The sequence below is a fragment of the Ranitomeya imitator genome, chromosome 6 (assembly GCF_032444005.1).
Source record: "Ranitomeya imitator isolate aRanImi1 chromosome 6, aRanImi1.pri, whole genome shotgun sequence".
In the NCBI taxonomy this organism is placed as follows: Eukaryota; Metazoa; Chordata; class Amphibia; order Anura; family Dendrobatidae; genus Ranitomeya; species Ranitomeya imitator.
Window position 1 is genome coordinate 123,066,438 of NC_091287.1, and position 14,591 is coordinate 123,081,028.

The following is a 14,591-nucleotide window of genomic DNA, read 5'->3' on the forward strand; positions in this document are numbered from 1 at the left end:
GTTTCGTTTGGAGAGCCCCTGATGTGGCTAAACATTGAAACCCCCCACAAGTGACACCATTTTGGAAAGTAGACCCCCTAAGGAACTTATCTAGAGGTGTGGTGAGCACTTTGACCCAACAAGTGCTTCACAGAAGTTTATAATGTAGAACCGTAAAAATAAAAAATCATATTTTTTCACAAAAATTATCTTTTCGCCCCCAATTTTTTATTTTCCCAAGGGTAAGAGAAGAAATTGGACCCCAAAAGTTGTTGTACAATTTGTCCTGAGTACGCTGATAGCCCATATGTGGGGGTAAACCACTGTTTGGGCGGATGGGAGAGCTCGGAAGGGAAGGAGCGCCGTTTGACTTTTCAATGCAAAATTGACAGGAATTGAGATGGGACGCCATGTTGCGTTTGAAGAGCCACTGATGTGCCTAAACATTGAAACCCCCCACAAATGACACCATTTTGGAAAGTAGACCCCCTAAGGAACTTATCTAGAGGTGTGGTGAGCACTTTGACCCACCAAGTGCTTCACAGAAGTTTATAATGCAGAGCCGTAAAAATAAAACAAAATTTTTTTCCCACAAAAATTATTTTTTTAGCCCCCAGTTTTGTATTTTCCTGAGGGTAACAGGAGAAATTGGACCCCAAAATTTGTTGCCCAATTTGTCCTGAGTGCGATGATACACCATATGTGGGGGGAACCACTGTTTGGGCACATGGGAGGGCTCAGAAGGGAAGGAGTGCCATTTGAATGCAGACTTAGATGGAATGGTCTGCAGGTGTCACATTGCGTTTGCAGAGCCCCTAATGTACCTAAACAGTAGAAACCCCCCACAAGTGACACCATTTTGGAAAGTAGACCCCCTTAGGAACTTATCTAGATGTGTACTGAGCGCTTTGACCCACCAAGGGCTTCACAGAAGTTTATAATGGAGAGCCGTAAAAATAAAACAAAAATTTTTTCCCACAAAAATTATTTTTTAGCCCCCAGTTTTGTATTTTCCCGAGGGTAACAGGAGAAATTCGACCCCACAATTTGTTGTCCAATTTGTCCTGAGTGCGCTGATACCCCATATGTGGGGGGGAACCACTGTTTGGGCGCATGGGAGGGCTCGGAAGGGAAGGAGCTCCATTTGGAATGAGGACTTAGATGGAATGGTCTGCAGGTGTCACATTGCATTTGCAGAGCCCCTAATGTACCTAAACAGTAGAAACCTCCCACAAGTGACACCATTTTGGAAACTAGACCCCCTAAGGAACTCATCTAGATGTGTTGTGATAGCTTTGAACCCCCAAGTGTTTCACTACAGTTTGTAACGCAGAGCCGTGAAAATTAAAAAAAAAAATCTTTCCCCCCAAAATTATTTTTTAGCCCCCAGTTTTGTATTTTCCCGAGGGTAAGAGGAGAAATTCGACCCCAAAAGTTGTTGTCCAATTTGTCCTGAGTACGCTGATACCCCGTATGTTGGGGGAAACCACCGTTTGAGCGCATGGCAGAGCTCGGAAGGGAAGGAGCGCCATTTGGAATGCAGACTTAGATGGAATGGTCTGCAGACGTCACATTGCATTTGCAGAACCCCTAATGTACCTAAACAGTAGAAACCCCCCACAAGTGACCCCATATTGGAAACTAGACCCCCCAGGGAACTAATCTAGATGTGTTGTGAGAACTTTGAACCCCCAAGTGTTTCACTACAGTTTATAACGCAGAGCCGTGAAAATAAAAAATCTTTTTTTTTCCCACAAAAAATATGTTTTAGCCCCGAGTTTTGTATTTTCCCAAGGGTAACAGGAGAAATTGGACCCCAAAAGTTGTTGTCCTATTTGTCCTGAGTACGCTGATACCCCATATATTGGGGTAAACCCCTGTTTGGGCACACGGGAGAGCTCGGAAGGGAAGAAGCACTGTTTTACTTTTTCAACGCAGAATTGGCTGGAATTGAGATCGGACGCCATGTCGCGTTTGGAGAGCCCCTGATGTGCCTAAACAGTGGAAACCCCCCAATTATAACTGAAACCCTAATCCAAACACATCCCTAACCCTAATCCCAACAGTAACCCTAACCACACCTCTAACCCTGACACACCCCTAACCCTAATCCCAACCCTATTCCCAACCGTAAATGTAATCTAAACCCTAACTGTAACTTTAGCCCCAACCCAAACTGTAGCCCTAGCCCTAACCCTAGCCCTAACCCTAACCCTAGCCCTAGCCCTAACCCTAGCCCTAACCCTAGCCCTAACCCTAGCCCTAACCCTAACCCTAGCCCTAACCCTAACCCTAGCCCTAACCCTAACCCTAGCCCTAACCCTAACCCTAGCCCTAACCCTAACCCTAGCCCTAACCCTAGCCCTAACCCTAGCCCTAGCCCTAACCCTAGCCCTAACTCTAACCCTAGCCCTAATGGGAAAATGGAAATAAATACATTTTTTAAATTTTTCCCTAACTAAGGGGGTGATGAAGGGGGGTTTGATTTACTTTTATAGCGGGTTTTTTAGCGGATTTTTATGATTGGCAGCCGTCACACACTGAAAGACGCTTTTTATTGCAAAAAATATTTTTTGCGTTACCACATTTTGAGAGCTATAATTTTTCTATATTTTGGTCCACAGAGTCATGTGAGGTCTTGTTTTTTGCGGGACGAGTTGATGTTTTTATTGGTAACATTTTCGGGCACGTGACATTTTTTAATCGCTTTTTATTCCGATTTTTGTGAGGCAGAATGACCAAAAACCAGCTATTCATGAATTTCTTTTGGGGGAGGCGTTTATACCGTTCCGCGTTTGGTAAAATTGATGAAGCAGTTTTATTCTTCGGGTCAGTACGATTACAGCGATACCTCATTTATATCATTTTTTTATGTTTTGGCGCTTTTATACGATAAAAACTATTTTATAGAAAAAATAATTATTTTTGCATCACTTTATTCTCAGGACTATAACTTTTTTATTTTTTTGCTGATGATGCTGTATGGCGGCTCGTTTTTTGCGGGACAAGATGACGCTTTCAGCGGTACCATGGTTAGTTATATCTGTCTTTTTGATCGCGTGTTATTCCACTTTTTGTTCGGCGGTATGATAATAAAGCGTTGTTTTTTGCCTCGTTTTTTTTTTTTTTTCTTACGGTGTTTACTGAAGGGGTTAACTAGTGGGCCAGTTTTATAGGTCGGGCCGTTACGGACGCGGCGATACTAAATATGTGTACTTTTATTGTTTTGTTTTTTTTATTTAGATAAAGAAATGTATTTATGGGAATAATATATATTTTTTTTTTCATTATTTTGGAATATTTTTTTTTATTTTTTTTACACATTTGAAATTTTTTTTTTTTACTTTTTTACTTTGTCCCAGGGGGGGACATCACAGATCAGTGATCTGACAGTTTGCACAGCACTCTGTCAGATCACTGATCTGATAGGAGTGCAGGCTGCTTCACAGTGCCTGCTCTGAGCAGGCTCTGTGAAGCCACCTCCCTCCCTGCAGGACCCGGATCCACGGCCATCTTGGATCCGGGGCTGGAGGGAGCAGGGAGGGAGGTGAGACCCTCGCAGCAACGCGATCACATCGCGTTGCTGCGGGGGGCTCAGGGAAGCCCGCAGGGAGCCCCCTCCCTGCGCGGTGCTTCCCTGTACCGCCGGCACATCGCGATCATCTTTGATCGCGGTGTGCCGGGGTTAATGTGCCGGGGGCGGTCCGCTCCTGGCACATAGTGCCGGATGTCAGCTGCGATAAACAGCTGACACCCGGCCGCGATCGGCGGCGCTCCCCCCGTGAGCGCTGCCGATCGCATATGACGTACTATTGCGTCCTTGGGAAGTAAAGCCCACCCCACATGGACGCAATAGTACGTCTAATGGCAGAAAGGGGTTAAACTTGTTATCAGTATAAAAAGACACCTGTGCACACCCTCAAACAGTCTGACTCCAAACTCCACTATGGTGAAGACCAAAGAGCTGTCAAAGGACACCAGAAACAAAATTGCAGCCCTGCACCAGGCTGGGAAGACTGAATCTGCAATAGCCAACCAGCTTGGAGTGAAGAAATCAACAGTGGGAGCAATAATTAGAAAATGGAAGACATACAAGACCACTGATAATCTCCCTCGATCTGGGGCTCCACGCAAAATCCCACCCCGTGGGGTCAGAATGATCACAAGAACGGTGAGCAAAAATCCCAGAACCACGCGGGGGGACCTAGTGAATGCACTGCAGAGAGCTGGGACCAATGTAACAAGGCCTACCATAAGTAACACACTACGCCACCATGGACTCAGATCCTGCAGTGCCAGACGTGTCCCACTGCTTAAGCCAGTACATGTCCGGGCCCGTCTGAAGTTTGCTAGAGAGCATTTGGATGATCCAGAGGAGTTTTGGGAGAATGTCCTATGGTCTGATGAAACCAAACTGGAACTGTTTGGTAGAAACACAACTTGTCGTGTTTGGAGGAAAAAGAATACTGAGTTGCATCCATCAAACACCATACCTACTGTAAAGCATGGTGGTGGAAACATCATGCTTTGGGGCTGTTTCTCTGCAAAGGGGCCAGGACGACTGATCCGGGTACATGAAAGAATGAATGGGGCCATGTATCGTGAGATTTTGAGTGCAAACCTCCTTCCATCAGCAAGGGCATTGAAGATGAAACATGGCTGGGTCTTTCAACATGACAATGATCCAAAGCACACCGCCAGGGCAACGAAGGAGTGGCTTCGTAAGAAGCATTTCAAGGTCCTGGAGTGGCCTAGCCAGTCTCCAGATCTCAACCCTATAGAAAACCTTTGGAGGGAGTTGAAAGTCCGTGTTGCCAAGTGAAAAGCCAAAAATATCACTGCTCTAGAGGAGATCTGCATGGAGGAATGGGCCAACATACCAACAACAGTGTGTGGCAACCTTGCGAAGACTTACAGTAAACGTATGACCTCTGTCATTGCCAACAAAGGATATATTACAAAGTATTGAGATGAAATTTTGTTTCTGACCAAATACTTATTTTCCACCATAATATGCAAATAAAATGTTAAAAAAACAGACAATGTGATTTTCTGGATTTTTTTTCTCAGTTTGTCTCCCATAGTTGAGGTCTACCTATGATGTAAATTACAGACGCCTCTCATCTTTTTAAGTGGTGGAACTTGCACTATTGCTGACTGACTAAATACTTTTTTGCCCCACTGTATATAACAGCTCCCCCCCCTAAGAAGCCCTCCAGGCAAAATGCAAAGGGAAGGGTGGGTGGGTCTGCTTCCTTCATAGATATGGGATGGAATGGCGGTTTTCCCGCACTTTTCCCAACACCCCAGATCCCCCCTCTTTAAAGCTCCTCCCTCCCCGCTACCATCCACCTATCACGACCCTTAGCATTTATTTGAAAAACCTCCCGGCTAAATGCAGTCATGGGGGGCCTCCATATAGCTGTGCCCTACTCCTGCCCTGTCTATATATGGCAAAACTGACCTGGCAATTTGATTCCCCAGGTCAGTACAAGTACGCAGCTACCAAACATGTATAGTTTTTGTTTTTTGTTTTTTATTTAAGTGATCAAAAACAAATGCAGAAATTTGTAACAAAAATAGAAAATTCACTTTTGTGGGCATTTTCCAAGACCCATAATGTTCTAATTTTTCGGGATCTGTCGTAGTGTGAGGGCTTATTTTTTGCGCCATGAACTGACATTTTTACTGATACCATTTTGGGTAAGATACAATGTTTTGATCGCCTTTTATTGCATTTTATTGAATGTTGTGGTGACCACAGGCCAGCATTCACAAGAGGACCATGATGATAGGCACGGATGTCTTCAGCAGACCCTGGCTGTCATGACAACCCACTTGTGCCCCACAATCACTTGATGCGTGCATCGATGGGTGGGATCAATGACGTGCTTCCTGTCTGCAGATGTTGAATGCCGCTGTCAATGATTGACAGTGGCATTTAGCTGGTTAACAGCCGCTGGTGAATCTCGGATCTATCCTTTCGCTGTTAGAGGTACTTGATGGTTGATCAAATCAGCTATCAACTGCGGGGAAAGAATAAAAAAGATTTATGTATGCTGTACAAAATATTTACGAATGAATGGAAAAACTGTACTTGTGTTCAACAGGGATGATGGAGAGTTTAACCCCTTCATGACCTTGGGATTTTCCGTTTTCGTTTTTTGCTCCCCTTCTTCCCAGAGCCATAACTTTTTTATTTTTCCGTCAATATGGCCATGTGAGGGCTTATTTTTTGTGAAACAAGTTGTACTTTTGATCGACATCATTAGTTTTAGCATGTCATGTACTAGAAAACAGGAAGTGCGGTGAAATTGCAAAAAAAGTGCAATCCCACTTTTGTTTTTTGATTGGCCTTTTAACTAGGTCCACTAAATGCTAAAACGGACCTGCAATTATGATTCTCCAGGTCATTATGAGTTCATAGACACCAAACATGTCTAGGTTCTCTTTTATCTAAGTGGTGAAAAAAAATTCCAAACTTTGCTTAAAAAAAAAAAGCGCCATTTTCCGATACCCGTAGCCTCTCCATTTTTCATGATCTGGGGTCAGGTGGGGGCTTATTTTTTGCATGCTAAGCTGGCGTTTTTAATGATAGTATTTTGGTGCAGATACGTTCTTTTGATCGCCCGTTATTCCATTTTAATGCAATGTCGTGGCGACCAAAAAAACGTAATTCTGGCGTTTGAAATTTTTTTCTCGCTACACCGTTTAGCGACCAGGTTAATCCTTTTTTTATTGATAGATCGGGTGATCCTGAATGCGGCGATACCAAATATGTGTAGGTTTGATTTATTTTTATTGATTTATTTTGAATGGGGCGAAAGGGGGTGATTTAAACGTTTATATTTTTTATATTTTTTTCACATTTTTTTTTACTTTTTTTTTTAACTTTTGCCATGCTTCAATAGTCTCCATGTGAGGCTAGAAGCTGGCACCAATTGGTCGGCTCTGTTACATAGCAGCAATCATCAGATCGCTGCTATGAAGCAGAAATGCAGGTGTGCTATGAGCGCCGACCACAAGGGGGGGCGCTCACAGCAGGTCGGCATCAGTAACCATAGAGGTCTCAAGGACCTCTATGGTTACCATTCTGACGCATCGCTGATCCCCGATCATGTGACGGGGGTCGGCGATGCGCTCATTTCCGGCCGCGCGGCCGGAAGTGCTGGTTAAATGCCGCTGTCAGCGCTTGACAGCGGCATTTAACTAGTAAATAGCGGCGGTGTTCAAAACAGCTGACATGTCCCTGCTTTGATGCGGGCTCACCGCCGGAGCCCTGCATCAAAGCGCGGTATCTGACCTCGATGTACTATCCCGTCCGAGGTCAGAAAGAGGTTAATGATTCAAAGATATAAAATAAGTGAACAATTAAATAAGAATGTACATGAGATAATGGCTAGCCTAGAAAGTTTTAAGCTTTATGGGGACCTTGAGAAATTCAATTGGTCTGTCACCTGTCAGTGTGTTGAAATTTGAAAGTGACATGATTGAAAAAGATGCCTCAACATATACGAGATGGGATACATTACCTATTCAGAATATATTATCCAATAATATATTGTTCAAGAGAAATAATAAAACATGTAGTTTTTCTACATTGTATCTACAAAGGACCAAGTCAGGGAGAGACCCAAATTAAAAAGGTACATATATGGTATCAAGCATTAACATAGGTTAAGGTTGTTATATCATTTTTGGAATAAACAAAGCAAAAAATATAAAAAGAAGGAACACATTATTAAACATGAGGTGGGCCCATACAGAGTGGGAGAAATCATATGACACGTCTCACCAGAAAAACAGTTAATTTTCTGTTCAACCCACAAGACAGTGTTCACTTAATGATGCAAGTAATGTAACGTAACACATCCAGTCTTACACTTCATGAAGTTTTTCTTTTATTTGAATCTTCAATTATCTATAATATAATGCTAGGAGCGTCACTCTGTCCAAAGCCTTTATAGACTGCGCAAGCGCGACCCCACAGAGTTACGCATCCGGAGATGAGGATTGTGGCCCAGGAGATCGCGGTATGCGTAAGCACTGAACGCATACCGTGATCTCCGGCACAACAACTTACCTATCCGGTATGGCTGCGGGGTCTCTTCGGGCCGGAGACCGGGACATGAATCGTCCGTCGGAAATGGTGCATGCGTATAGCGCACTTCATGCACCATTTTGTAAGCTACACATCCGGGGATGAAGATTGTGGCCCAGGAGGGTGGTGGCGCCGGAATCAGCGCCTGCGCAGTCCGCGCTTTCTGGTACCATTTTTATACTGAATCTATATATAGAAAATATGTCAGCGGAGCAATCCAGCAAATTTCTACTGAATATACGTCAGCGCAGCAAGCCAGTGACTTTTTACTGCACATGACAGAATGGGGGCGCAGGATGGGAGCAACACATGACAGAATGGGGCGCAGGATGGGAGCAGCACATTATAGAATGTGGGCGCAGGATGGGAGCAGCACATGACAGAATGGGGGCGCAGGATGGGAGCCGCATGATAGGATGAGAGCACCACATAACATGATGGGGACGCAGAATTGGAGTAGCACATACCAGGATGGGGGCAGCGCACATACCAGAATGGGGGAGCAGGATGGGACCAGCACATGACAGGATTGGGGCGCAGGATGGGAGCACATGACAGGATTGGGGTGCAGGATGGGAGCACATGACAGGATGAGGGCACAGGAAGAGAGTAGCACATGACAAGATGGAGGCACACAAAACAGGATGATGGCACAGGATGGGGCTGCACATGACAGGAAGGGGGCACAGGATGGGAGCAGCGTATAACAGGATGGGGGCACAAGATGGTAGCAGCACATGACAAAATTTGGGCGCAGGATTGAAACAGCACATACCAGGATGGAGACCATATACCAATATAAATGCTCGCCACCCGGGTGTAGAACGGGTTCAATAGCTAGTGTATATACAGTATATTAATATTTAACACTATAATCGAGGTGAGAGGCTAGACTCTTACCATCTTCCGTTGGGGAAATATGGTTAGAACTGTCCACACTATCCATACAGGACAGTTCTGTGGACGTGGTTGCGAAACCACTGTGCCTCGGACCGCGGAGAGCCTGGAGGGGCGTGACTAAGCAAGCACCAGACTGTTCACTAGAGCCTCTGATGGTGAGATTAGACTTGACTACTGATGCACGCCAGGTGCCACTCGAGGACAGACTAACGGAAGCTCAACAGCTGGAAACGGAAGGACAGACTGGATGGTGCGGCAGAGTTTGTATCAGAGTGCAGCAGGTAGAGTTTGTATCAGAGTGCAGCAGGCAGGATTTGCACCGGAGTGTAGCAGACAGGATCTGCACCAGAGTGTATCAGGCAGCATCTGCACCAGAGTGCAGCAGGTAGGATCTGCACCAGAGTGCAGCAAGGACTGGTACGCAACCTTACGCAACATAGACTGCAGAACAGGAAGGTTGCCCAGGCACTTCCCCAGTGGGGAGGACCAATATTTACATACTGCCCCACAGCCATTGGCTGGAGAGGAAATAGCAAGTGCACGCGCTGGCTATTTAAGAGGGCGGGAGCGTGAGGTGCTTGCTCTAAGGACATGGCTAGAGACACAGCTGGAAGCTCTGCTGGAAGCATGTGTAGCACGAGAAAGGGGAGAACCGGCTACAGCACGGGTGAGTGAAGTGACACGCCAGAGACCCTGCATGTCAGAGCAGGGATCCGGCATAGTGCTAACAAGTTCACACATTAATCAGGCTACTGGTGAAGTTATTTTTAGATTCATGGATTCCACCCCACCTGTGTCCAGGGTCCAACTCATTGGGTTTGGTGCCACTGAAAATTACTAGTGATGAGCGAATATACTCGTTACTCGAAATTTCCAGAGCACGCTCGGGTGTCCTCCGAGTATTTTTTAGTGCTCGGAGATTTAGTTTTCTTCTCTACAGCTGAATGATTTACATCTGTTAGCCAGCATAAGTACATGTGGGGGTTGCCTGGTTGCTAGGGAATCCTCACATGTACTTATGCTGGATAACAGATGTAAATCATTCAGCTGCGGCGAAGAAAACTAAATCTCCGAGCACTGAAAAATACTTGGAGGACACCCGAGCGTGCTTGGGAAATCTCGAGTAAAAATTACCCACTTTCTTTAGCTGTCAGGAGCAAAAAAAATGAGTAAGAGGAAGAGAGCATGAAGGGGAGGAAAATATAGAAGTAAAACAAAATGGCCCCTTAAAAGAATGAGGGCGGTGTAACGCAAAATTTCAACCTCTCCAATTATTCCTTGAATAGTGATGAATCAAAATTATTCAAGTAGGGAATCAGATTTTGCCCCATATCTCATCGCAATGATATCACCCACTCTTAGATTTATAAACTGCAAATTGGTGAAATAAATAATGATCTAGAGTACAGACGTGTATTTAAGACCTAAATCCTCTTTCTACGTTCTGCAAAGCAGAGACACATTCTTGTTGACTTTTTTTTACCTTTGATTTCAAAGGACCTAACAATCTCAGCCAAAAATCCCCTCACCCCTTGTGAGGAATAACTTAACTTTGGTGGAGAAGAAAATTCTGCAGATCAATTCTATTTTAGCCATCAGAAATGCAGATAAGAGAGAAGGGGTAGTAATCGTAGTAAAACAGGACTACCTTGAGGAAGCCTATCGCATCTTGTCAGATGAAAACTACTATACACAACTAGATGGTGGCCCGATTCTAACGCATCGGGTATTCTAGAATATGTATGTAGTTTATTTATGAAGTTTTCAGAATAATGCAATTTATACAAAGGATTCGGCCGGCCGGCCGCGAACAATTAGCGAATCGTGGTTCAAATTCGCGGCAGACTGCGACTGTCGCTGATTGTTCGCGGCTGGCCGTGAACTAGAGAGAGTACAAAGGAGGGCAACAAAATTAATAAAGGGGATGGGAGAACTACAATACCCAGATAGATTAGCGAAAATAGGATTATTTAGTCTAGAAAAAAGACGACTGAGGGGCGATCTAATAACCATGTATAAGTATATAAGGGGACAATACAAATATCTCGCTGAGGATCTGTTTATACCAAGGAAGGTGACGGTCACAAGGGGGCATTCTTTGCGTCTGGAGGAGAGAAGGTTTTTCCACCAACATAGAAGAGGATTCTTTACTGTTAGGGCAGTGAGAATCTGGAATTGCTTGCCTGAGGAGGTGGTGATGGCGAACTCAGTCGAGGGGTTCAAGAGAGGCCTGGATGTCTTCCTGGAGCAGAACAATATTGTATCATACAATTATTAGGTTCTGTAGAAGGACGTAGATCTGGGGATTTATTATGATGGAATATAGGCTGAACTGGATGGACAAATGTCTTTTTTCGGCCTTACTAACTATGTTACTATGTTACTATGACCAATCAGTGAAGCCAGGGTCAGCTCCAGGTTTTTGAGGACCCCGGGCGAAAGAGTCTCAGTGGGCACCCCTCTTTAACACATACCACGATTCATGATGCACAGATACAGCAGAGAAATATAGCACAGCCAAGTAGCGTATAGCACAGCCCACATAGTATATAACACAGCCCACCTAGTATATAACACAGCCATATAGTATACAGTTGTGGCCAAAAGTATTGACACCCCTGCAATTCTGTCAGATAATACTCAGTTTCTTCCTGAAAATGATTGCAAACACAAATTCTTTGTTATTATTATCTTCATTTAATTTGTCTTAAATGAAAAAACACAAAAAGAATTGTCCTAAAGCCAAATTGGATATAATATCACACCAAACATAAAAAAGGGGGTGGACAAAAGTATTGGCACTGTTCAAAAAATCATGTGATGCTTCTCTAATTTATGTAATTAACAGCACCTGTAACAAACCTGTGGCACCTAACAGGTGTTGGCAATAACTAAATCACACTTGCAGCCAGTTGACATGGATAAAAGTTGACTCAACCTCTGTCCTGTGTCCTTGTGTGTACCACATTGAGCATGGAGAAAAGAAAGAAGACCAAAGAACTGTCTGAGGACTTGAGAAACCAAATTGTGAGGAAGCATGAGCAATCTCAAGGCTACAAGTCCATCTCCAAAGACCTGAATGTTCCTGTGTCTACCGTGCACAGTGTCATCAAGAAGTTTAAAGCCCATGGCACTGTGGCTAACCTCCCTTGATGTGGACAGAAAAGAAAAATTGACAAGAGATTTCAACGCAAGATTTTGCGGATGTTGGATAAAGAACCTCGACTAACATCCAAACAAGTTCAAATTGCCCTGCAGTCCGAGGGTACAACAGTGTCAACCCGTACTATCCGTCTGAATGAAAAGGGACTGTATGGTAGGAGACCCAGGAAGACCCCCACTTCTTACCCGGAGACATAAAAAAGCCAGGCTGGAGTTTGCCAAAACTACCTGAAAAAGACTAAAACATTTTGGAAGAATGTTCTCTGGTCAGATGAGACAAAAGTAGAGCTTTATGGGCAAAGGCATCAACATAGAGTTTACAGGAGAAACAAAAAATCGGCATTCAAAGAAAAGAACACGGTCCCTACAGTCAAACATGGCGGAGGTTCCCTCATGTTTTGGGGTTGCTTTGGTGCCTCTGGCACTGAACTGCTGGACCATGTGCATGGTATTATGAAGTCTGAAGACTACCAACAAATTTTGCAGCATAATGTAGGGCCCAGTGTGAGAAAGCTGGGTCTCCCTCAGTGGTCATGGGTCTTCCAGCAGGACAATGACCCAAAACACACTTCAAAAAGCACTAGAAAATGGTTTGAGAGAAAGCACTGGAGACTTGTAAAGTGGCAAGCAATGAGTCCAGACCTGAATCCCATAGAACATCTATGGAGAGATCTAAAAAATGGCAGTTTGGAGAAGGCACCCTTCAAATATCAGGGACCTGGAGCAGTTTGCCAAAGAAGAATGGTCTAAAATTCCAGAAGAGCATTGTAAGAAACTCATTGATGGTTACCGGAAGAGGTTGGTCGCAGTTATTTTGGCTAAAGGTTGTGCAACCAAGTATTAGGCTGAGGGTGCCAATACTTTTGTCTGGACCATTTTTGGAGTTTTGTGTGAAATGATCAATGTTTTGCTTTTTGCTTCATTCTCTTTTGTGTTTTTTAATTTAAGACAAATTAAATGAAGATAATAATACCAAAGAATTTGTGATTGCAATCATTTTCAGGAAGAAACTGAGTATTATGTGACAGAATTGCAGGGGTGTCAATACTTTTGGCCACCACTGTATAGCACTGCCACGTAGTATATTGTCCAGCCACGTATTATATAGCACAGCCCACGTAGTAAATAGCAGAGACATGTAGTATATTGCCCAGCCACGTAGTATATTGCCCAGTCACGTAGTATATTGCCCAGTCACGTAGTATATTGCCCAGCCATATAATATATTGCACAGCCACGTAGTATATAGCACAGAGACATAGTATATAACACTGCCCATGCAGTATAAAACCCAAGCCACGTAGTATAGAGCATAGTAATGTAGTATATTGCCAGCTACGTAATAGATACCACAGCCACGTAGTATATAACACAGCCCACATAGTATATAGCACAGAGATGTAGTATATAACAAAGCCCACGCAGTATCTAACACAGCTCACGTAGTATATAGCAATGTGGGCACCATATCCCTGTTAAAAAAAGAATTAAAATAAAAATAGTTATATACTCACTTTCCGTCGGCCCCCGGATCCAGCCCAGGCGTTTACTGATGCTCCGGTCCCAAGAGTGCATTGCGGTCTCGCGAGATGATGACGTAGCGGTCTCTCGAGACCGCTACGTCATCATCTCGCGAGACCGCAATGCATAGACCGGACCGTCGCGAGGAGCGAGAAAAGCCTGTGCTGGATCCGGGGGCCGACAGAAGGTGAGTATATAATGATTTTTTGTATTTTTTATTATTTTTAATATTAGATCTTTTTACTATTGATGCTTTATAGGCAGCATCAATAGTACAAAGTTGGTCACACAAGGTTAACAGCAGCGTTAACGGAGTGCGTTACACCGCTGCATAACGCGGTCCGTTAAAGCTGCCATTAACCCTGTGTGAGCACTGACTGGAGGGGAGTATGGAGCGGGCACTGACGGCAGTGGAGTAGGGAGCGGCCATTTCGCGGCCGCACTGTGCCCATCGCTGATTGGTCATGGCCGTTTGACCGCGACCAATCAGCGAATTGGGATTTCCGTGACAGACAGAGAGACGGAAGTGACCCTTAGAAAATTATATGGTAGATTACATGAGGATCTGTTTGCGATATATTAACAAACATTCAATTTACTTATCAAAACAGCCTATTATTATTATTATTTATTGTTATAGCGCCATTTATTCCATGGCGCTTTACATGTGAGGAGGGGTATACATAATAAAAACAAGTACAATAATCTTAAACAATACAAGTCATAACTGGTACAGGAGGAGTGAGGACCCTGCCCGCGAAGGCTCACAATCTACAAGGGATGGGTGAGGATACAGTAGGCGAGGATAGAGCTGGTCATGCAGCGGTTTGGTCGATCGGTGGTTACTGCAGGTTGTAGGCTTGTCGGAAGAGGTGGGTCTTCAGGTTCTTTTTGAAGGTTTCGATGGTAGGCGAGAGTCTGATGTGTT